At 38.7% G+C, this 23,764-nt stretch overlaps 2 protein-coding genes across 3 annotated transcripts in view; one reads left to right on the forward strand and one right to left on the reverse strand.

Annotated features, from left to right (window-relative positions):
- Positions 1–23,764, forward strand: part of LOC138185390 (zwei Ig domain protein zig-8) — a 118,998-nt gene that overhangs the window by 53,055 nt on the left and 42,179 nt on the right. The gene's annotated exons all lie outside the window — the stretch shown is intronic.
- LOC138185391 (zwei Ig domain protein zig-8) overlaps positions 1–23,764 on the reverse strand; it is a 293,791-nt gene that overhangs the window by 42,965 nt on the left and 227,062 nt on the right. Inside the window, exons 8-9 of one of the 2 annotated variants that reach the window (XR_011174601.1) lie at positions 17,923–18,037; positions 15,291–15,506 (exon numbers count right to left, since the gene is read on the reverse strand). The exons of the other annotated variant lie outside the window; for it this stretch is intronic. The gene's annotated coding sequence lies outside the window, so the exon portion shown is untranslated. The remainder of the gene's footprint in view (positions 1–15,290; positions 15,507–17,922; positions 18,038–23,764) is intronic. 2 annotated transcript variants of the gene reach the window in all.

Consider the following 23,764-nt stretch of genomic DNA (forward strand, 5'->3'; position numbering starts at 1 on the left):
ACCTTCCAGCGTTCTTCTCTATCCGATTCTAAACCTCGTCAGTGCCTCCCTTTCCCTCGTTACGCCTGCACCTTTCACCCTTTCCACAAAAGCGTCCGAAACTTTTACGAACCCTCGAGAGTCTGGTAGCGCCACCATTGTTTCCCAAACAGGGGTTGTTACCACTTTTATGAGAGAGATTTCGAGCTTGGCCGGGTAGATAACTTTGCTACGCTCGTCGCTTAATCGGCCACCTCTAACCCTTTTTCGCCACACAGTTTCAACCCCTATTCGTTCGTGGCCGACCCAGTACTCTTCCCCTCTTTCGGAATCAAGTGATTTCGGGATCAACTATAACGACCCATTTCGGGTTTCAACCTGGACTGTTTACGAGCCATGATTTCTTCTCTATTTTTACCCTGCTCAAAACGAGGATATGGAAATTCCATGGAAAATCGTGCATCCCTTTCTGCTCGCCAGACAGCCGGTAATTTTCGACCGGGCAGAATCTGCTGACGCGAATTTCTAAACCTGACGAGCGTCATAACTCGTCCTATAATGCCGCTCTTTAATCGTAGCCACCACCCTGCGTTGCTTTATGTGACCCGTGTCAGTGATAACGTCGAATATATAGCGCCTATTAAGCCGGATATTTTTCAATGAAACTGTCACAATGGTCTCTATCTATTAGAACGGTTGTATCTTTTTCTGTTTGACTGATATCCCAGCCGAATCGAGCGAGAGAACGATCGTAGGAAGTTAAGGAAGATAGTTAGTTCTTGCTACTTGGAATTATCTACACTGGTCATTGTAACTTTCAACTCTGTATCGATCGCAATACACGTACTTTTGCACTTTTATATTTTTATGACTTCGCGAAGGGACGTGACTTCGCTGTCGTATGTGTTTATTAAAAATTCATAGTTCAGTAAATGGTCGTAAAAAATTGTCCTTCCCTTCTACTCTAAATATTCTACCTTTTACAACTTTCAATTTTATATCAATCGTAACACACGCTTTCTATACAGATTTGTAGCTCCTCCGAACACCGAATCATTTCGTTTGTAAACTATATCGTAATGAATACTCTTCGACAACTCGATTCCAATAAATACGTAACATCAGTTCGAATGAATCAGCTTGAGTGAAGAGAAAGGCACGAAAACAAGAAAGATCATTGGATATAATAAAACGAACGAAAGAAAATGCGTCAGAGAAAGTAGACACATATTGATTGTAGCGATGATAAAAAAGAAAAAAAGTATATCTACAATTAGCACTTTAATAATATATATTCATCTGCACGCCGATACCATTTTAGACGATGATACAATATCGGTTTTTTCGTATATATCGAATCGAATAGCGGTAGTGTGGCGAAACGAGGCTCGTTTTTTTTAGGAGAGGCTGGTTTTAGGGGATGGCCAGAGAGGTTGGGAGCTAGTTTTATCTAAGCGTATCAACGGCCGAATGTGGGCCAGGTCCGGCGTTCCTGTCCGGGCTAAAAACGCCTATACGCGACTGCCGCTATCGAGCAGTTCTCATCCCCGATTAACTTTAACGCCACACCGGCGGCGAATGTATAAAAATTTCATCGAACGGCATCGGTTACCGCTTCAGGACTAACGTGTACGTAATGAAAGCGCTACACGTGCCGCGAAAAATAACGATCCACTCAGCTTCTATCCTTTCTCCCCTCTATATTTCTGTTTCTGTTTTCTTTTTTTATCTTTTCTCTTTCACCACTCGTCGACCCGACGAAAGTATCAGAGGAACGAAAATGAACTGCGTCCAAATAGAGCCACCCCCGCGGCTCTACGTTTCCGAATATTTCGGTAATTGATATTTGGAATTGAACCGCGTAGACGTTTGTTTTTTTGCCTGGCGTTTCCTGGTCGCGCAAAGCAGAGGGAGCCGTTCCTATATTTTTTAGACATGTGCGAATCTCTGCGATCGACGGTTTGGATTAGCTTCTTTTCCATGTTTTATAATTGATCCAACTGTACGGTCTTTCTCCACTCTTTTAGCCATGGAATATCGTTATCGATCGTAAAACTGCTTTGAAGATTAATCATTGTGTAGAAAGTTTCTGGTTCCCGCGGTATTCTCATTGGATAGCGCTCTTTCGTTTGCGGAAGTGAGGTTTTCAGTACTCTGTCGAACTCTCCAAAAGCCGAGAATATTTTACAACAGTCCCGGCCTCGACTATTCTCCGGGCTAATTAGTTCGTTTAAAGGAATCAGCTTTATCGAGGTTGATTAAAAGAGTGCTCGAATAGAACACAGAAGACGAGAGCGGCGATGGCAAAAGGAGAGGACGAAAAAGGTTGGACAGAATTCACCTCATAATCTTCGTAGCCAAGCGTCCTCTTCGTTCCCCTTTTACCATCGGTCTCTCTGGCGAAGCGCTCTCCTCGATAAATCACGTGCTCCAACGACGTGTAAACAAGGCTGACTTAATAAATCTAATTATCTGCGGGAAGAGGCGAGAAAGCGTTTCCACCGAAGGAAAAATAATTTCTCGCGGAAGAATTTTTCGGTTCGGATATCGGCGTCGCCTCCCGTGTTCGATCGACTTTAAAACTGTCCGTAAGGGAATATTTATTAGTTTGAAGAGAGATTCCTCGGGTAAATGTCGAACGTTCTAGCATACAAATTTTATGGAAATTCCCTGGGGCATCGTACCATGCTTCCGTTCAAGCGATTTCTATAAATTTTGCCGGTGCATTGAAATAAACGTTCCAGCATACAATATTTCTTCCTCTTCGTCTTTAATAATGTTCGTAGTAACGTTTAAATGTTTCGAAACAAGGGTTTCTCATTTGCTAAGCTATTTAGTATATTTCATACTAAATCTTCTTAGAATCTTCGTTTCATCCATATCCATTTTTCTCTCGCTTACCTTTTCTTCTTTTTTCTTTTTCTTTGGTTCATCATCCCTCTTTAAAATCTCCCTTTCTTACAGCAGTTTCTGATTAGGGACTTCATATTGTATTTCATCAAGTCTGCCTTACAGGGGATTCAAAGGACCAATTGCGACTAACTCTAATCCAATCGTGTTTTACCGTCTTTTTATCAAACTAGAACCGTCACGAAATAAATCTCACGTCTTTCTTCTCCTTAAATTTTCTCTCTCTTCTTTCTTTTCGCTTGCCATCCTTCTTTTTCCACGCTTTCCCCATCGATTATACATGCAATACATTCGACAATGCATTGCGTGCGTATTGGGAAGACATTGATGTTATTAAACGGTGCCCACACAGATGTCACATATAGCGCTTATAAATTTTAGTGCCCACTTTACACGTGTTTCACATATGTTTCGCACATGTTTCATTTATATTTCATATTCGAAAATAATTTATTAATAGAGATCATAGCAGACTCATTAAATCATTTATATTTCATATTCGAAAATAATATATTAATAGAGATCATAGTAGACTGGTTAAATTTATTAAATTTAACGCGTTAATTTAGTGATTCTAAAATGTCTTTCATCGTATAGCTGGTGATCCGTATATTAGTTTAATACTCTAATTAACTTTCGCTTTATTAAATTCGATTATCTCCCGTGTTCAAATTTGTACAAATATTTCAATTATTTCTACCTTATCCTCATTGATATTAAATTAAATGAAATTTCTTAAAATGCTTCTCATCGGATTTTTAGCATCTCGTACATTAGTTCTATCATTAGCCAGGTTGCGTTTCATCAAATTTAATCATCCCGTTCATATTCGTATAAATATTTCTCTTTCCTTTTTCTCTCTCTTTCTATACGTTTTCTTCAATCTTATCTCTGAGACAATTTACCAGCTGACCTGGTAATTCCTACTTTTCTTCCTACTTAGTTTTTTACATTCTCTGTTCCGGCGTTTTCTCTCTGCAATTTTCCCACCACCCATCGACTTCTCGCCGTATTTCCTCTGTCGTGTGTCGCGTCTAGCTTGTACCTTGTACCCATGTCAGGTTCGCTTGTCGTTGTCGCGCATAAGGGCCCGTCATCTCGATTTTACTCCTGGTGGAAGTAAAATTTCTCTGTGCAACGAACGTCGTTATTCTCGTAAGATCAACGGAGACAGTTCCCTCTCTCTCTCTCTCTCTTTCTCTCTCGCCTGTTTTCTTCAAAACTCTCTTTGCCTTCTTCTCGTCCGGTGAAAATTCCCACGCGAGGCACAGTAAAACTCCGTTCCGTGGTGGAACGGAGTTTTAACAAGTTAAATGGCACCCTTCTTCCACTCTGTGAGAGATTTCAGCCCCTAATCTAGACGTAAGAGAAAACGCGATCGATCATTTTCTCAGGTAAGTCTCTGACTTTAAATGAATGCAGATCGTTATTTGGTTCAGGATCACCGATACTGAACAAGATCGTAACAGATATTTTCACTAATCGAGTGATAAAGAGAACGCCTTATTTGGACTGATAAAGAAACTTTACATGCTATCTTTATTATAACGAATACAGATTTGCGAAAATTGTTGGATGACGAGTGTCTGAGAATCAAGTAAACGTTTATGGTAAAGTATCGATAGAGAGCGAGCACTGATTTATATTGGAGTTTGCACGTAACAAAAATATTTGTTGCGCTCTTTCAAATTCGATAAGCAAGATTGTACTTCAGAATTTTATTAACTAATTAAACGATAAACGTACTTAGCTTTGGTAGAATTGATTTTTAACTTCAATGCATCATACGTTCTTTATGAGCTCAGCTAGAATATGTTCCAATCGTTAATGATTAACAAAAGAAATTTCTCCCGAATTAAAAGATACCAGAATTTTTATGCGAATCTATAAGAAGATTATTTTACTTGATTTAGAAATTGTTGTCTTCATTTGATTATTAAGTATAGCTTCTACTACATCATTTTGCAAGTAATGAACAAAAATCTACCTGGAATTCAACATCGCTACACGATCTTTATTTTCAACTCCCTTTTTCTCCTCTGTTCGGCGTCTCTGATGCATGCACGAGTACTTTTTACCTTCAAGAATTACTTTACTCATCCCGCGTCACTTATCTCGAATTAATACGCCTTTCAGCACGCCCGCCGACGATTTTTCCCTTCAGCCACTTTGTTCTGAGTAATTTCGCGCGAATGGAAGTCACGGCGAGGAATTGGGTGGAAAAGTATTGTAAAAATAATGGTCGAATCAGTCGAGTATACACAGCCATAAAGCAGGCAGTTTCGCCTGCTGAGACGCGGAATTATGTCCGGTCGACGCTGTGACACCGTCGCGGCATAAATTCCGGCTTAACGACTGCAATTACGCGGTGAAACGATCGGGCAGAATTTTAAGCATCGATCTTGTTCTACTTGAGAACGATCTTTACCATTTTATGTCCGGGATACGATTGAAATCTTCACGAATGTCAATCAAATTTTTGTACGCATTTGATATTTATTTTCTAGAGCTGTTTAAACAAGAATTTCTTAACTGTAATAACAATACAATCTGTAAGAATAATGTAATATAATATTAGCGAATAGATAAAAATCATTAAACGTAAATTATAGAATTACACTGATAAATAGATTTTACACATACATTTTACAACAATTTTACATTTTACAATTTACAAATAATATAATAAATAAGATAATCAGCTCCTTTGTAATTAATAAAATTTAGTGGCAGGGCTTTAGTCATTTTATTATGTAACTTGTTATCATTGTGCAAGAGATTATTTTAGCATTGGCAATAAGAAACATTCACGTGATGATTTACTTGCTATTTTGCGATATTAGACGTCACGTGTACGTGGTGCGTATTCAATATCACGACTACATGACGAATCACCAAGCCAGTTCCTCATAAACTTCTTTTTTCCTTAGCAAGACTTCTTTGTTTTACTGTTTCTCTCCCTTGGTCCTAGCATCGTTCCAGAAAAAGATATACAACTCTCACGGGGAACAGCATATTAAATCTCAGCCAAAAATTGTTTCACCTCCAGGATGGAATTTTGGATGCGGCAGCCGCGTGAAAATAATATACTGCTGTCGGAAGTATGTGTGTTGAATGTACATTACTTTAGTTGCAATTTAATTTCACGCTGTCGAGTATTATGCACATGCTTCAAATCCATATCCTCCAAGCTGAATAAAATTAAAAAGGTCAACCCGAAACTTCTTGTTTCAATTGTTCAAATTTGCCTCAAAATCATCTCGATTAACTATATAAATAGAGTGGTATCGTAAAGAATATTTTGAAAGTTTGCAATGAAATTTGCTGTCGCTCATCTAAATTTGTGAAAGTGAAATGATTTGTTTTTAGAGAACTTAAAACGTTAATATGTAAAATATTCGAAATATGATATACAGGCCAAAGAAATCTCTGCACAGCCTTTATCCTTTCACTTATATTCGAAAAATTATACTGCATAAAAATCCGCGATCTACTAATTATCTCTCCACGCTTTGAAATTTATGAGCATAAAAAACTTGAAATTAATCATTTTCCCTTCTAAAAATATATAAATATATCAGATAAAAATATAATTTACGTGAAAAATATGTACCGTATAAAAAGCTGCAATCTACTATCTCCCGAAGTTTAAAAATCTTGAAACTTAAAAAGCCGGAAATTGCCCACTTTTGTTCCTAAACATATCACATGCATCACGTGAAAAATATAATTCACGCAATCAACGAGCCTGAAATTCTCGAAAACGCGAAATTCGTGCTGGCCAATCTCAAAATGAACTCGTTATCGTTGTCACGAGAGAAAGTTGGCGAGAACGGACCACGAACTTTAACATAGTAATTCGTGGCGTTGATATAGCGGCAACGATTCGGTTAGGTGGACTGTAATTACGATGATCGAAGAACTTCGATGAGGATCTATCCGACCGTCAGTCGGCAGCCGCGCGAACGTTTCGAGTTTTCCAACATCTGCAGCCATGTCTACGAGCGAGCGCAGCCGCGACCAGCGAGATTTCGACATTAGACTGAAAGCTTAACGAGGGAATCGGGGGCGGAACGACGTGAAACTTCCCCGACTGGAAGTTGCCGCGATATCCAAAGTGTTTCGGGACCGCTCGCCATCTCGGCTCTCCCAATCGAATGTAATTATATTGGAAACGAGGCTGATCCTAGTTACAATAAACGGCTTGGACCAGCTTGAATATTCTCGCCAACGGATTAAAATTCTCGAGACACGGTAAGCTTTTTACGTGTCGTTCTGTATAGTCTCTGTCGTTTACGCATCGAGCTGCACATCGGAGATTTCGAAAGCCAGGATTGGTTTCAGCTATTTCCCAAGGAGAAAGATTGAGTAAATTACTGGAAGGATAAGTTGAATCGACAAAGATTTTATTACATTTTTTTTCTAGACCAATGAATATCTGCTTTCTTCGATAGAGTTACATGTTTGACCTTTCTGTTGTTTAGAGACGTAGAATAAAAAGGTGGAAAAGTATTCTACCATCTTTGTAAGAGATAAAAATATGTTCCAGTTGGGCAAATGCAGTTGGTATATTTCTCTAGCATTTCGTTACACTTACCACGACACTCGAGCGATTCATCTTAATTCACATTTTCACGTCATCCGCCAAGGAAGATGAGTGCGAATGCATTTCGTTTATTTTCTTTATTACATCACTTCATGAAATGATGCCAGATTGCCACTGTGTCAAACTACGAAGAAGTCTGTTATCGTATACTTTATTTCAGTTAAACATTGGATCCGTACGTTTCGCGTGAAACATGCACGTACGTAGATGTTTAATAATTGCTATTATGGAAGTACTATCATAGAACTTATTACATTTATTAATATTTATAATTTGGATATTAATAACCTGTAACTTGCAAATTTCACTTATAATATAAATTTTAATTATGCGAGAGAACACTAATCGATTCTTTTAACTTCGCGTGATTTCTTTTAGCTAGTCCATTTTATCTACATTTTCTGCCAAACAATTTTTCTAGCCTCGATCAACTATCGTTTTCCCTAGACGGATAGACTGTGCAATCGAGAATGACGAGATTTGACGAAATTTAGTTTTGATACGATGCTCTGTGCTCCGTGGAAATCCAGCAAAAGGGAGTACATTGCGATGATATCGATAGACGGTCCCGTTGATATCTTCTTTTTCTCTGTCCTGATCTTCTCGTTTGGTTCCGGAGTACAAATCGAATCGAAAGTGGGTCACGGATAAACAAGCTTCGTTTATTTCGCATACTGCCACGATGAAACATAGAATTTTGATTGTGGCTACGATTTTTCAACATGCAAACGTCTGAGTTCGATCAATGGGACGTGTTCTCGCCACGGTTTTGAATTTATATTCCGAATTTATTTATATAATTCAGATAAGGTTGTTTAGCGTTAGCAAATTTGAATAGCATTGTTAATATTGCCGATATATTTGATGTATATTTCCAATCCTCGTACTATATCGTGAACATTTAAAATAATTACGAATTCCATTCATTGTTCTTTTTTCATTATTTTAATGCCGCTGTGCAAAATTAAATTTGCAATTCTACGAAAAATCTACCCAGGTGGAATTATCCGGCTCTCCAAAAAGGTAAAACGTAATATGAAAATTGTCTGATTTTACGCAACAAGTCTAAAATAAACTCACCACCCAATAAAAATGATACAAGAAGTAATAAAGATAACATTGAGTTAATTTAATTAACTATAACGAATTCCGTATAGATTAAGCCATAAACGAATTTTTCTTAATATTAGAATCACTAGAATATTAGAATACCAACCAGTAAAGTATAAAACTTGTATCAAAAGAATTAAAATGAAAGATATATGAAAAGATATATCTTCTATCCATACATTTTATAAATAAAAAAAAAACATTCAAAACCCCACAGCAATATCGCCTGTAACTCCATAAAGTTTCTGTAAAAAAGAAAACTCCGATTCTTTTCACTAGTCCGGTATTTTCAGTGTTACAAAAAAGCATAGATCATCTGGCAACCATGAAAGGAATGAATCGCCATCGTTTTATTGATAAAACCAGTACGTTGTAGCATTTATTCGCGTCAGCAAGCCGCTGTATTACCCCCGTGAAATACGTTCAGGATATGCTCCATAGAATTTCCTTTGTTTTAAAAAAGCGAACAATCAAATTCCAGAAATCAATCAAAAAAGGACTCGAATTTTCTTTGTTTCGGTGCATTCCTTTCGAGCATCGGCATTCCTGTTGCATCGTCACAGCCACGTGTAATTAAATTAAAACCGCATAGTGAGCCGGAAGCCACAAGGTATTGAACATGTCTGTTCTTTCTGGCTGGAGCAGCACGCATGGGATTGCGGGTACACGAACCGAATGGCAAACAGAGGCCCCGGTTTATAGAACAGAGAAAACTGGTCGATGCTTCAACTCCAACCTGCTTCAACCCCTCCAAGCCCTTTAGTATCGTATTGTTCCATCGGAATATATGTTCAGAAGGTGCATTCTGCGATCAGAGTCTCGATTCTCTCTCGAAATCCTCCCCACGACCTTCGACTACGCTATTTCCGGCGAGATTGTCGAAAGCACCAGGGATAAAGTTATATCGTATTTCCGCCTCCCTAAGGTCCGACGATACTCTCAACTTTCGGTAATTGACGAACCGTGGCGACCGTATCGACAGTATGACCGGTTCGAAAATCTTTAACTTCACGTTATTACCATCTATACGCTATCAACCGGAGCTTTAAAAAGGAACTACAGAGGGAAACAGAGAGAAAGGAAAAGAAAGACAGAGAGTTTTCTGTTAAAAGGAACCTCCGTGTATTCTCTCGATTTTCAATCGTCTCGGGGAATCTCGATGACGCAAAGTTTCGAATCTCCTCGATCGTCTATTTTGTTTTTGGATGGGACAACTTGAACGGTAATGGGTTATAGAACGTTTGATCGACGTCGTACTACCGGTGAAATGACAATCGATATAGAGTCAAGTGGAGCTTCAATAGACGAGAATAGACGGGAAGAGAATGAAAGAACGCGCCTTCTGTCGGTAATTTTATAACGGATTCTTTTGGCTTGAAAAAGCTATTCGACGAAATATCCACCAAGCTAATAATTCCACGATCGCACGGATTTCTCTGGGTTTTATGTGTCTCACACCATGAAAACGTTTTACAGCCCTGTCAACGGTTTTACAACCCCTTAAGAACCAATTACATCCTTGGATTTCAGGAAACAATCGCCACTTCCGCGAGAGGATCAGATTGATCCTACGGTCGTAAATGTTTCGAATATATACGGTGTGACTGCAATCGCGGTAGAACGCCTAAGGAACGATCCTTCGTAAAAAGTCAGTCGAAAGCGTGCAATAAAGTTTTTAAATGCGAGACTTTGGTTTTAAGAAGAAAAATTATCTTGAAAATCGGCACGCATCTGTATGTAAGTTTCGGCTTTATGGACTTCTCTCTATGGGGTTTTGTTAAATCGAGTGTATTTAAAAAATAATAAGGGCCATTGAAAAATAGGAAACAATTACTGTTTCTAAACAATTCGGAAATGTAAGTAATACCTAAGAACTTTATAAAAATTTCATTTGAACGGTACAATCGCATGCAATATCATACGTCCAACAGATTGAACAGTTTCAGCATTGAGAAAATTAATTTTAAAAAGTCCTATCCTTATTTATGAAGTCATTTGAATAAAAAGCACCAAAGGAGGTGAACAGTACAGATAGAAAGAGAATGTGATAGTAATAAAGACAAGAACTACCTAAAACCATTACCCATGCCCATAAATGCAAACACGACTAGGCTTCCAAAATCGGATTTCTCTAAAGCAAAATTTATGCATTCGTACATTTGTGTATTTTCGATTTATTTTTTCACGAAAAATTATCCCTTACCCGATTCTATCGCGATTGCAGAGATTCTGTATATCGTCGAAAGGAATAAATATCCTCGATTCGAAAAATCTTGCCATTTATTTAAAAAAGGAAAAGAAATAAGAGAGAGAGAAAAGAAGAAATGGAGAGAGAAAGAAATGTATCAAAGTGTAAGGAGAGGAAGGGTGGCATGGGTTCGATTGAAGGATCGATTCGCGAACCATCCAAATCCGGATGATCCGACTGTATGACGTTCGTTTATCCTCTCGATGATAAGCCATGGCTGGGTGTCGTCGCAAAAACGATACTTTCGGAGGTCGCCCTCACGCGAAGACGTTTTCCTCAGATACCGTTTCCTATCGATATCATCCTTCTTCTCTTCCCTCGCTACAGCGAAAGCGAGAGAGAGAGAGAGAGAGAGAGAGAGCGAGAGAGAGAGAGAGAGAGAGAGAAATCTTTTGAACGTCATGAACGCCGTTCCTTACCGGAGAACGATGCAAAAACTGATTGCTTCGCGGCTAGCAACGATCGATGAGCGTTGATTCATCGCGCTGAATAACCCTGGAAATTGAAAATGATGCGTTGAGAACGAGCTCCGTTCATCGAGGATTTAAAGCATCCAGTATACTATACCCTTCCATCTCTCTCGTGCGTGTTTCCCATCGCCGGCAAAAGCTTGGAATTTTTCCTTCGTCTCGACCCGTAATACCGTTATCAAACCGGTAATTACGCTGCTTTGTACGTACCGGCGATACAACACGGTCTGCGAAGCAGTTCGAAACTCGATTGGCGCAATAACGGGCCGAAGAGAACTTCGTTATTGTTTCCTGACGTGAACGAAATAACTGGGATAACGAGACGATGAAATAAATAATGGCACATCATTACGCACACCATTGTTGCGAAATTATCGTATACGATGAATTCAAATAGTTGTGCCGTTATTTTCCGAAATACTTGGCTGCCAGTCTATGAATATTATACGGTTACAAGCATACCTGGTTATATCAACGATATAATTTTAATTTTAAATTTTCCAACTACCAAGGAAAGTACGAATTGTTTCCCCGATATGAGTGGAATATTCATGACGCCAAAACGGGCAAGAGGAAAGGGGTTACAGTAGAGCTATTTCATCGAGACGGTGTTACGGTGGCTTCGTAATGGCAACTAGCCATAATATGGACGAGCAACGACGCTCCCAACTTCACGCGTAAAGAGAATATGCCTGGGAAGCCGATGCTCTAACTTGAAGCATTCGCTTCGGGGCGAAACACACGAAATCGATGTAGCCGCTAATTGTAAAGCTCCTCCGATCGGCGGTCGAGTTCGATCGACTGCATGGAAGCCTGGTTATTCACGATACGCTCGATATGTTTATTGCATGATCGTCTTAATTAACTTCCGTGCTCGATGGTTATCGAATTCCCCGCTGCTTCGGCTCCCGTATTACGAGTTCTTGAAATTACATCTCGTCCTCTTGTTCACATTCTGACGTCTTGTTTCAATTTAATAGACATAACTAACAGCCGTTCCCACACGTTCACCATGACAGCTACCTGATTAAAAGAGAGGAGATTTTAATACAATTTTATGGAGATTTTTATAGTGAAAATTGAAAGCTTCTATAATTTTTAAAGACACGAGTTTAAAAAATTTGTTTTCATATATCACGTGTTCGTGCCGTGTATAGCGAAATACTATGGTTCGATATTCACTGGATATTCTCATTTTTGTTTCAATTTATTTGAAGCAGACGTCGGTTAATAAAATCATATTCTGCGAACTATTTAAACGTACTCTAGTTATAATTGTTTTCGTAATTACAGTGTGCAGTATATCGCGTAGATATAGTATTTCAAGATTAATTGAAATAAATACTTGGAGTTTCTTTCCATTAGAATTATTCTTTACGTTTACGTAGTTATTCTTTGGTCGCGAAAAAAACTTCACAGTGGCCATTAATATGTTAATAACGCAATAAAAATGAAAATTAAAATATGCTATAGAATAACGAGAAAAGAGGTAGAAGTGCATCTCTCCCCCTCCAAGAAACAAATTGAGAAAAGGATACATAATTTCCTAGAATCCTATTTAGAATATAATTTTATTTCTCTAGACAATTTTGTTTTATGAATTTACAAGTCTCTAAGAGTATCTACAGTAGATATCTTCTAATGTTTGAAAACACAGACTCTTCAATTAAAATTTCATTTTATTTATAACTTTTACGATCAAAAATGTTGTCACTCGTACCACTTTCCCTCTTAGTTAGTCGATTAATATCGTGTAATAGAAGGAAATTGATCCAGTTTTTCAGAATCGCACCATCACTGTTTCACATCATTGGCCAAAGTGGTTCCGCGGATGTTCGCGAAACCCTTTCGCGCAAACACTGGCAATAACATCAAATCCCACATATTCCATCTAGCCACAAATCAAGTATACCGACAGTTATCTCGTTACACTTTCCATACTTCCGGTATTTATGGAGCAAAACGTAATCTACATCGGCCGTGCTCTCGTTTCATCCACGAAATAGCATCCCAATTTCCTCTTTTAGTAATATATTTGCTATTCGAACGTACTACGCTGCCTTGTCTAATTAATTTTTTTGCTCATTGTGCTTAACAATACGTTTTCCGTAAACGTACTCCGATTCGTAGGATAATTCGAAAGTTGAATGGCCAGAATGTAATTTAACCACTAGACAAGCATCGTTTCAATCAATTTAATTTCGAACAGTTTAGCCCGCCGTGGTTTGAACGCGCCATTCTTGATCAAGCAGATGATTAAAAGAAAACAAGAAAAAAAGAAAAAAAGAAAGCGGAAGAAAAGAGTTTGAAAAAATAGGTGGATAAAAAATTTTCATTAAATTTCTCTAACGTCGAGCATGGATTTTTCATAATCCCGATGCACGGCCGGTGGCAAATTCGAAACACCGAACACGCGGCATGCCGTGCAAAACCATTTTCATTATTCGTCTCACTTTTATACGATGGCATTTACAGCGCGAAATCCGACGCGCGTAACGCCCGCTATTCCAGATATAATTCTATTTGCTGTATTTTTATCCTTCGTTCTTTTTTCTCCTGTCCCTGTCCCTTTTTCCCTATGTACGCACGCATCGCGTAAAAAATACGCGCAGATACTGTTTCAAACGGGACGAACATTACAACGATTTTTATTTTCAAGTACCTACGTAAAGTACTTTTAATATTTTTCATTCCGTTCCTCTTAATCATTTTTCTCTCTTTTCTCTTGCCTTCCCTCCCACCTCCACCCGTTCGGTTTCCATTACGTTGTAGTTTTTTGGAAAACGAAGTTTAATCGATGAAAACACTACTTGACTTTTGGATTAAAGCGAACGAGAGAAGAGCAAATAGAGAGTATGTTTGTGAACAACACAAACTTCGAGATGTTGGTCGAGAGCGTAATCTGATCGACGTTGCTGCAAGATTTTCATGCATTTCTGTTTTCTCTTTTTGTTCCTTCCTGCTTTGTTGATCATGATAATGCGATATTCGAACCGAAATGTTATAAGATTGATGCGATTCAGTGTACAGTTAACGTACCGTAATATAACCATAATCTATCATGTTGTTCCTGTATGATTTTTACATTTATTGAAATACTCTGGCAAATTATACTTTGTGCAGTATTTTATATTACTAGACATTTGATAGGATGTGAATGAAAGAAGAGATTTATAATAAAATATGTTGGAATACAACGATATCAATCGCATGCAGATAAGGTGGTTGATCGTACGGATTCTTCCCTTCGTTTTCCAGCGCTATCCCCACTAGTGCGCGTTCGTGAGATGTACCATGACGGCTAGCACGTGCATGCTCTTTCGAGAATTTGGCGGAAGAAGCGTAAGGATATGGATGGAACATTCTCGATGGGCACGTCGAGAAGCTACTAGAAGGTTCTGTAGCACATGTGATGCCACACAGCACCCACACAGGTCACACTCATTACTGCATACAGAGTGGGGTTCTAAACCTTTTCAAGGGCCATGGGTCACTAAGCAAGTCAGTCTGTGAATAACTAGTCAACTATCTACATTCCACAACACTTACTTATATTCACTGTAATAATTGTTTAATAAATATCACATTATATTATTTCAACACAAACATTGTGTCTCCCACAGATTATTAATCTTAATTCCAAGATTAAATTCTAACAAAATAACAAGAAATTACGAGTTTAAATTATTCTAAATATCATGCAAACATTTTGTTCGGACACGGTAAGTGTCCTGACTAATACTTACAGTTAGCATTGTATATTTTTCGTCTTTGCTTTAATATATTTACAAACACAACTAAGAAATAATTATTGTTATCTTCGATAAGTTCGTTTTTGGAAAGGTTAGCTTCAGATCACAGAATTGCCTTGCAACAACTAACGCCATGGAATAACCACGAAAACATCCAACTTGTAAATTTGCACTCGGGTAAAACGCAAGAATGTAAATGAGAGAGTAGTACTTACTCGATTCAGGTTCTTTGAAGCAGTCCGCTTCGTATCCAGTTCACGAATTCCATCAAAAGTTGTCGTCATGTGCCTCTACACTCTACACGAGATTCCACGCCGAAGCATAGCACGAGAAGTCCACTCGTCGTCGTGTTGACATTGACTCGTCAAAGAGTCAAAGACACATGGCGTCGACGAACGCTGTATCTCTTAACCCCACTCCATAAGTTTCTCCTATGGACAAAGTCGTACGAATACAGGAATTTCTAGCACGAAATTTTTCTACGGAATTTAAGATTCTGTACCTTCACCGTAGATTCCCGAGATAGAAAATATATTTCAGGATTACTTGCGATGTTATACAGACAATTATATTAAGCGAAATTTACTCGACGAACAATGAAAATGTTTTCGTGTTTATATTCGACTCGTTAAAGAATTAAAAGGCATCTGATGCCGATGAAAGCTTACCTGCTTCTGCTATATTCGTTCCAGAAATTTCTCCTATGGACAAAGTTAGTCACACGAGCACAGAAATCTTTTTACAGAATTCATAATTTAGTATCTTTTTATTGTGCTGTCTCACGATGTTAAATTCCAAACTCGCAATGTTATTCATCCACAGTATAGTTCGTAAAATGCACTTGATGTTGTGTTGACATTCACCTGTCGAAGGATCAAAGACATATAACGTCGATGAAGGTTTGCGTGCTTCTATCCCCACTCCATAAGTTTCCTCTTACGGATAAGCTCACAGGAACACAGAAATTTTTAGAACAGAATTTTCTTACAGAGTTTAAGAATTATTCTTCCATACACTTTACCGGAGATAAGAGATTGAGATTAGGCTTTACAATGCAACGCTACGCACAATATTCCACACACGCGCTTACAAAAATAATATGCTTAGATTGACAGCGACGTTGAGTTGCCATTCACTCGTCGAAGGACTAAAGACGAATGTTTTTGATTACAAATCTATCGCGTGCCTGCTTGGATCCCCACCACGTGACCCCTCGACTATGTCGCGCGAATGCAAACATTTCGAATAGCTAGGGAATTTAAGATTTATTATGTTCGCAACGCGACCTGGAAAATCGCGCGTGCTTTTCATCGATTGTTATCTCCAATCGGCATTTCCAGCATTTGGCTGGCCTGGATAAAAACGAAACTCTACAAAAACTTGCAGTTAAACATTGAACAATCCGGCGCGGGCGTTTCCTATTTCGATCGTTAAAGAAACACGTGAAAACGAGATTGAATGGGTTAAATGGAAATCGAAGGTTTTCCCGCCTCCCTCCGTTCATGATGAATTCGTCACAGTCGAAACAACGAATTAAATGGTATCAAAACTCGCATGGTAACAAATTCGTTCGTGCAGGCGTATTGCTATTCGCTCGTGTTTCATCCCACTCTTTTTCACCCCTTTATTTTCTTCCCTTCCACTCCTACATTTATTTTTTTTTTTTTTTTTTTGATTCTCGAACTCTATCACCATAACAATGCTCGTGAAATCGGGCCACTGTGATGATGTTCATCCGCCGGGCTATTTTTTAACCCGTCGGAGTTTCCTCTTTTTTTTTGTTTGCTATACGTACTTTTGTACGTTATTATACGCTAGCTATCATTCGTGCAGTATATATAATTGACGATATCCGGTTACGCGTAAAATAATGACGAAAATATTATGTTATTGTTATCAGAAATAAGTGACAAAGTGCGTGAGATTTCTATGTTAAAACTATCGAACGGTGGTCTGTGAACGAGGAGTGGGTTATTTTTTATCTTTTGAACTACGGTTGTGTAATTATTTTATTGGATACATGTACAGCTTTATTTTTTTCACGTAATTTCCATGTTAAATAAAGCAAAATTCTACTTTGTTTTTATCGTGCATTTTTATTCTAAATGTACGGGAAATATATAAAATTATAAAGAATATGTGGAGAATAATTAATAAAAGATGCAGGGTCATGAAATTATGAAAAAATGATGAAAGTTATTTCATTACGTAACAAAAGTTATGGCCGTCATAAACTGTTAAATATGAGATATCGGATGATAAATGTAAAGTTGAATATCATTTTTAACAAAGGCCGGCTTGCACGATAATTCATCAATTGATAAAACATTAATAAAATAGAACATTAATAAACTGACAAGACACGAGTTATACATCATAAACTTCAATTTTATCATTCTACAGGTGCAAATTCCTGCATAAAATTCAACATCATATAGAATAATCAAATAATTTATACAATTAATAAAATTTACTTGCAAAATCTTTGCAAAGTCTCGCTCGCTGTGTTACTCAAATTTCTAGGTATTATGAAAGTAAAATACTGATAATGTATAGCTTGTAATTAACAGTAATTAATTTAATTGTACAAGAGAAGGCCTTTTTCCTTTGATATATGAAAACATATTGTGTGCGACGTTAAAAATGCATTTCGCTGAAAAATATTAGGAAAATACCGAATAAAATACAATTTGTTCAAATATGTTAAATTAAGTTTTCCGATAAATATAATGGTTAATATACATAATTAGGAACAACCAACACTTACGTAAAATAGTGATTTAATAGTAGCCGCGACTATAATAATACTTGCGACCCTCAGTAAATAATCGAGAAGAGAATACTCACCATTCCACCTTCATTTAACTAACGCTGCTCAGTAATGGCAAATGCTCGTTTTCCATCATCTAGGCTTGGTATTCCAATGTTTCCAAGAAATCCATCGACCAATCCATCGATATTCCTGCAAATCCGCCATCCATTATCACTGCGATCACCATGACAATACGACTGGAATTCAGCTGGTAGAGTTACAGAGCGACTCGACGTTAGGCGTTATGATATTGAACACTCGGATCTAGCGATTCTCGATCCACGAATTTCAGGCGTCTATGCGGCTAAGGTTCGCTTCTAATCTTCGTGGATATAATTCTGGACAGTTGAGTATTCGTCGAACGCCCCAGGCGTCGCATTCGAGTCTACGATTCGCCTTGTCTCGCGGTTAATAAACACCGTGGAAACTCTGTCGATCGTCGTTCCCGGAGAATCGTAACCTAGAAACTACCTCGAACTTCCGGGATATCTGGAAGTCCTCTATATTACGAATCACAGTGCTCTTAATCCACTTTCCATCCGCGTTCTTGACATTAAATTCTCTAAATTATTGACAATCGAAGTTTATTGGAAATTTCTATGGAAATCATACAGAATATTTTCTATGATATAGAATATTCTAAAATTCGGATATATCTAACTCGTGAACTCGTATCTCTGTTGCAAATGACAAGGTGCATGGAGGTAGCAAGGAGATATCGAAGGACGACCCTGTTCTTTGCGAATTTCTACGGCATGAAAAAATCGAACTGGCTGCAACGTTTCCCACGAGGATTTCGCCGAGAGATCGAAAGCTCTGGTTCGGAAAACGTGCAACTGTAAGCAGCCCTCCTGCACAATTGAACTAATATTATCAGTGAAATTTTACAAGTTATAATACTAATAAATCCTCTTGCGTGGCAGTACTAAGTTTGGTAATAAAGTAAACGAAGCTCTTTCAGCAAATTTTACAATTTACGAGTTAGTGAAATTGTAACGCTATAAAATATCACATCACTGATATTTAAGTAACTTTTTCACTTGTCAATTTACTAATAACATTGCTTGGTAAATTATTATGCAAGATGGCTGCTGCTTTCGTGACCGTAATTTAATTGCTCAAAAACGCTTTGTCTCTCTGACTATTTCCTGCCCGTAACATTTTTCACTTTGTTTGTCGCTACCAGTCTATGCAGCTTGTTTGCATTTCCTACCACGCGATTAATGTTATATATGTGGAAAGAACGAAACGCCAACTTGTCGACTGGTTATCGATATTCACATGCGAATGCGAAGTAAAACCGTAGTTTGCCGGTCTGAGACAGTTGTCAGAAAATACGAGGAGAGCAGAAGGAAAAGAAGGAGGAATATAAGATAAAATCGAGTGTAAGGGAGTCTAATCGACTGTGTTCCGTTATTGCTACTGTCAGATACCACGATCAGCGAATACTCGACGCCGCGAGGTCGCGGATCGCAATATCGAACCGAAGTGAAAACAGGGTCAAATTGATGACACCGTTCCCGTTGACGTGCCTCCGAGAGATTATTTGAACGAGCAGTCGATCCCAACCTAAATACAACGTTTGCAGCCTCCTGTTCTCACAGTGTTCTCAAACTGTTCGTTTTCTTGTTATCCGCGAGTCTACGATAGTCGCTAGCTCACGAAAATGTGCGAACGCTCGTAGAAATTTTTTACGGACACATTGTGTATGTTATGAGAGACGACTATGTTCGTTAAAGCTTGAAACAAGTTCAAAAGAGTGGAAGTTACAAGATCTTGTCTCTCTGTTGTGTTTATGATTTAGTTGCTTCGATTGTAGATGTAGAATTAACGAGGAAGATTAGGAAAATTGTTCTATAATAAACAATAAGATTTTTAGAAAAGAAAGCGAGGTTCAAAAGCATCGAGCTCGTTTGATAACGATAACGATAAATATACAACTGAGGAGCACATTGAAGAAGGCAGCTATAAAAAAGGACTATGCGAATAAGACTATGAAAGATATATAGTTTGACTCGTGAAAGTATCTAAAAACATAGAAACAACAATTGTGTCTCGTCACAATACTAATAACATTTCCAGATGTTCCATATAACGTTTTTATATATATTTTTTCTTCTACTGTATTCGTCGAAGAAATAGTTTTTTATTCCTGACGAGTCTTCTCATGGTCGAAGGATACAAATTTTTATCACCCGAAATAGATTGATTTATGGAAATATTCGATGAGACTTTTTACGACAACGGGTTGCAAGGCAACCAAGATTTATACTGTTTGGTTGCTCTAGTGCTTTTACGTCGAAGTATCGAAGATTGAGTAGGATGAGTGACAATGTTTAGTGTTCACGTGGAATGTCCATAATCTGCAGTGGTGGTGGTCTGGAATGGCACTTTACCAGACGTTATTGTGCTCTAGAATTATACTTAAGCCCTGTGGTATCTCCGAGAACCTAATAAAACTGACAAAAGGACGACCGAGGTTCAGGGAATTTATTCCGACTCTTGAATTTCAAATCGTTCGGAGATATTCGAACGAATCTGCACGATACTTTGTATCGGTTTCACGTGTCGATCAATCGACATATAGGGTGAGTCACAACGCGCGGGAAATACGACAGGAATCGATTCAACACACTAAAGTAGGAAGAAATGTTCACATACGATCTTCTTGATATGACATTTTTTTCGACAAATAGTTTGTTTCGTGTCGTAATAGTTGCTTACCTACCTTGGGAAAAATTCCTCGAAGTGAGCAGGTCCAGCTTCAATAGAAGCGTAAACGCATCGCATTGGATCGTCGAACTTATTCGACTAATTTGTACGAATTTATCGGTAACTTTGATCGTCACGACGTCGAGGAGTATTAACACAGTCAACTGACGTAGTAGAAACAAGAGATTTTAAACGTCCCCATAACTAATAATCGCATGGATTCAGGTCCATCCAGGGAGGGAGCTGGCCAGGAAATAAGGCCAACGCGACCTGTCCATTTGCCAGGAAATCGTTGATCTAAGTAATGTCTGGCATCGTAAAACAAGCTGTAACTCCAAAACAACGTCATATCGACGTATGTTTATACGAACTCCTTATTTTAGAGTGCTGAATCAGCCACTGTCGTATCTTCCACAAAAATTCGGCTTACCGTGTATAAAGTACGTAGAAACCCACAAGACATCCAAAAGAATACACACATGCGAACACGAGACGCATAGAAAATGTCCCAGAATGCTTAATCTCAGATTCTTCATTTAATTGCATCGAGGTTAATGCCAGACTATCATGATTCTTGCAGCATGAGATGAAGAGAACGGTTGTCGAAACGGTCGATTTACGATGGTAGTTCGCTTTATCAGATTTCCAAATACCATTTTCATCAGACGCTGTTCTGTATGACGGAGGATCACGTCATGCATCCGGCCTCTGAGAGGAGACAATAGAGCAGCGAAGGGAATCGCGGAGGAACACAGTGAAAAAGGAGAAGTCGCTGTATGGGCGTAGATTCACCTATCGTCGAGCGCCATACAAGCAATACCCCAGGAGCTTTATGAACGATTGGACTCGTATTTCCGACGGAAAGTACATCACCGTGGACGTTTCCACGGCGAAAACAACGAGAGGCGAAGCGCTCGCACGTTGCCTGGTTCCAAGGAAATATGAAAGCTACGCCCGATCGGGCAGCTATATTTCATAACTCACGAGAAGGACGACGTTGGTGAAAAGAATCGTCACGAGTATCGTTTCTAAGTGGCCCGTGAAATTTCGCTCCCTCTTCGCAAGCTCCCCGTGTCCCCTTTCATTCGCCGCGCGACGATCGGTATTCTCGGCTCTTTCACGGGTATTTTTTGAAGGTGGTCGCTCGCGTGAGTGTCTGGCAAGCGACCAAGAAACTTTCTAGGCTGCCACGATCCAAACCACGGTACAGTAATGACCTCAAGGGCGGTACCTTTTGTACTATCTTTCTGTTTTTCCTCTTTTTCTTTTCGTTTCATCTCCATCTCCTTTTAGCTTACTCTCTGCTCTTCCTTCTGCGTTTCGGCTCAACGATGGATTTTAACAGCCATTTCATCGGCAATTTACGCCCAGATTCAGGCTAATTAGCCGGAGAATTGTTTGCGGTTGCAAAGAATTCCTCGCCGGACTTTTTGTTGCGTGTCTATCATTCGCGTAATTAAGCTTGCTCGCGAAACCCGCGAAACATAATAAAGTCGAGTCTCCGTTCTTCTATCGTTCCATACGTGTTATTAAAAAATTCCACGGGAAATTTCATACTCTACCGACGAGCTAATTTATTCGATCTATGTACACGCACGCACCAAGTGCACTATCCTTCATAGATATCCAGACAATTTACTTTTGATTTATAGTCATAAAGACCACAGTGCTAAACTATCTACTGAACCATATAATAATAATATATCTTAATATTTACTACGTATATCGCTACATATATTTACTATTTAAATATCGTCGATTGTATTAATGTCAAAAAGTTCGTTCTTGTGGAAAAATTGAAAAAAAAAACATAAAAATACAATGTTTGCATTCTCGGCTCAATTGCTGAGAAAATCGAGTTTGGAAATTTATCAAGTATACTCGAATAATTCCACACTGGACAGGACTAAATAATCGACATAATTCTAAGTGTGAAAATATAATAAGTTGAAAATGTAGAATAAAATCCGGATTTTATTCTCGGATTAATAAAAGTTTTAAAGCTTCGTTTAAAGGAAAGAATAGAATGTGAACACGTTTACTTAGGACTCGGCTTAGTACTGTTTTCTTAGAAACAATGCGTTCTGTGAAAAATTTTATTCTGCATTGTCGACTTATTTTCACACCTAGTACGAGAATTAGCCATGTTCACGTATATGTGATCAATTTTCAAATTCGATTTTCTCGAAAACTAAGTCGAAAATGAAGAATTTTGATTCCATATCTTTGTCTTACTCTTGCACAAGGAATCACACCATTTCCCTTTTTATGTTATTTGGACGGACCCTGTATTTTTGTACGAATGATATCTGTTTGATAACATCTGGATGTGATGGAATCTGACTGAAATGACGAACGAAACTGTTTCCTGATCACGTGTACCGGATAAAACGAAACGCTTTGATGCTTCCCTATCGGAGATCGTTCTCGCTTTTCCAGAGAGATGAAAGCCGACGCAAAAACAAAAGAAAGCTTCACTCGGTTTACAGGGTATTACGCGCAATCCATACTGATGTAATCCCGACGCGTACTATCCCCTGGCCCTCTGAAGGTCGCAAGAAATTCCCGATCAGAATCGGCCAAAGGGACACAGCGGGATTCCAACCGCTGCTGTTCCATATATGTATGCACGTTGGTAATTCCACCCTTCGAGCTTTCTCGCCCGTTCCAGAAACTGGCCATTCGGTTGTTCGACTGGAGAACCTTCCACGAATTAATTTGTTCCTTGGGGTGACATCCTTCAACACCAAGAATACTGAACGACACATGGTATTACAGCACGCGGATAATACGGTGTTTCTATAAGATTCATGGTGTTACGCCACGAGGCTTACCATAGGCCGTCTCCCTAACCGTCGCTCGTGGTACTATAGTGTCGCAGACGGATCGTCTTATAGGACCGGCGAAATATATACAATGTAGCGACAAGCGCATAGTTGCCATCAAGCAGCGAGTTCTGGAAACGTCGATTCGCCTTCGGTCCGTTATTTCATCTACACAAAGAAGGTGGCAGATCATAGGCCAAACGGTGGCGTGACCCGAGTGTAGTGGGGTCGTCTCCCAGAGAAGACAAAGAAAAAATCGAAGGGCAATCAGTATCATTTGGGGATTCAAACGGAATGCATTGAGAGATTCAGACGAATAAAATCCAGGTCGCTTAGTCTA

This window comes from Bombus flavifrons, chromosome 12 (genome assembly GCF_040668555.2).
Source record: "Bombus flavifrons isolate JBK064 chromosome 12, iyBomFlav1_principal, whole genome shotgun sequence".
Lineage (NCBI taxonomy): Eukaryota > Metazoa > Arthropoda > Insecta > Hymenoptera > Apidae > Bombus > Bombus flavifrons.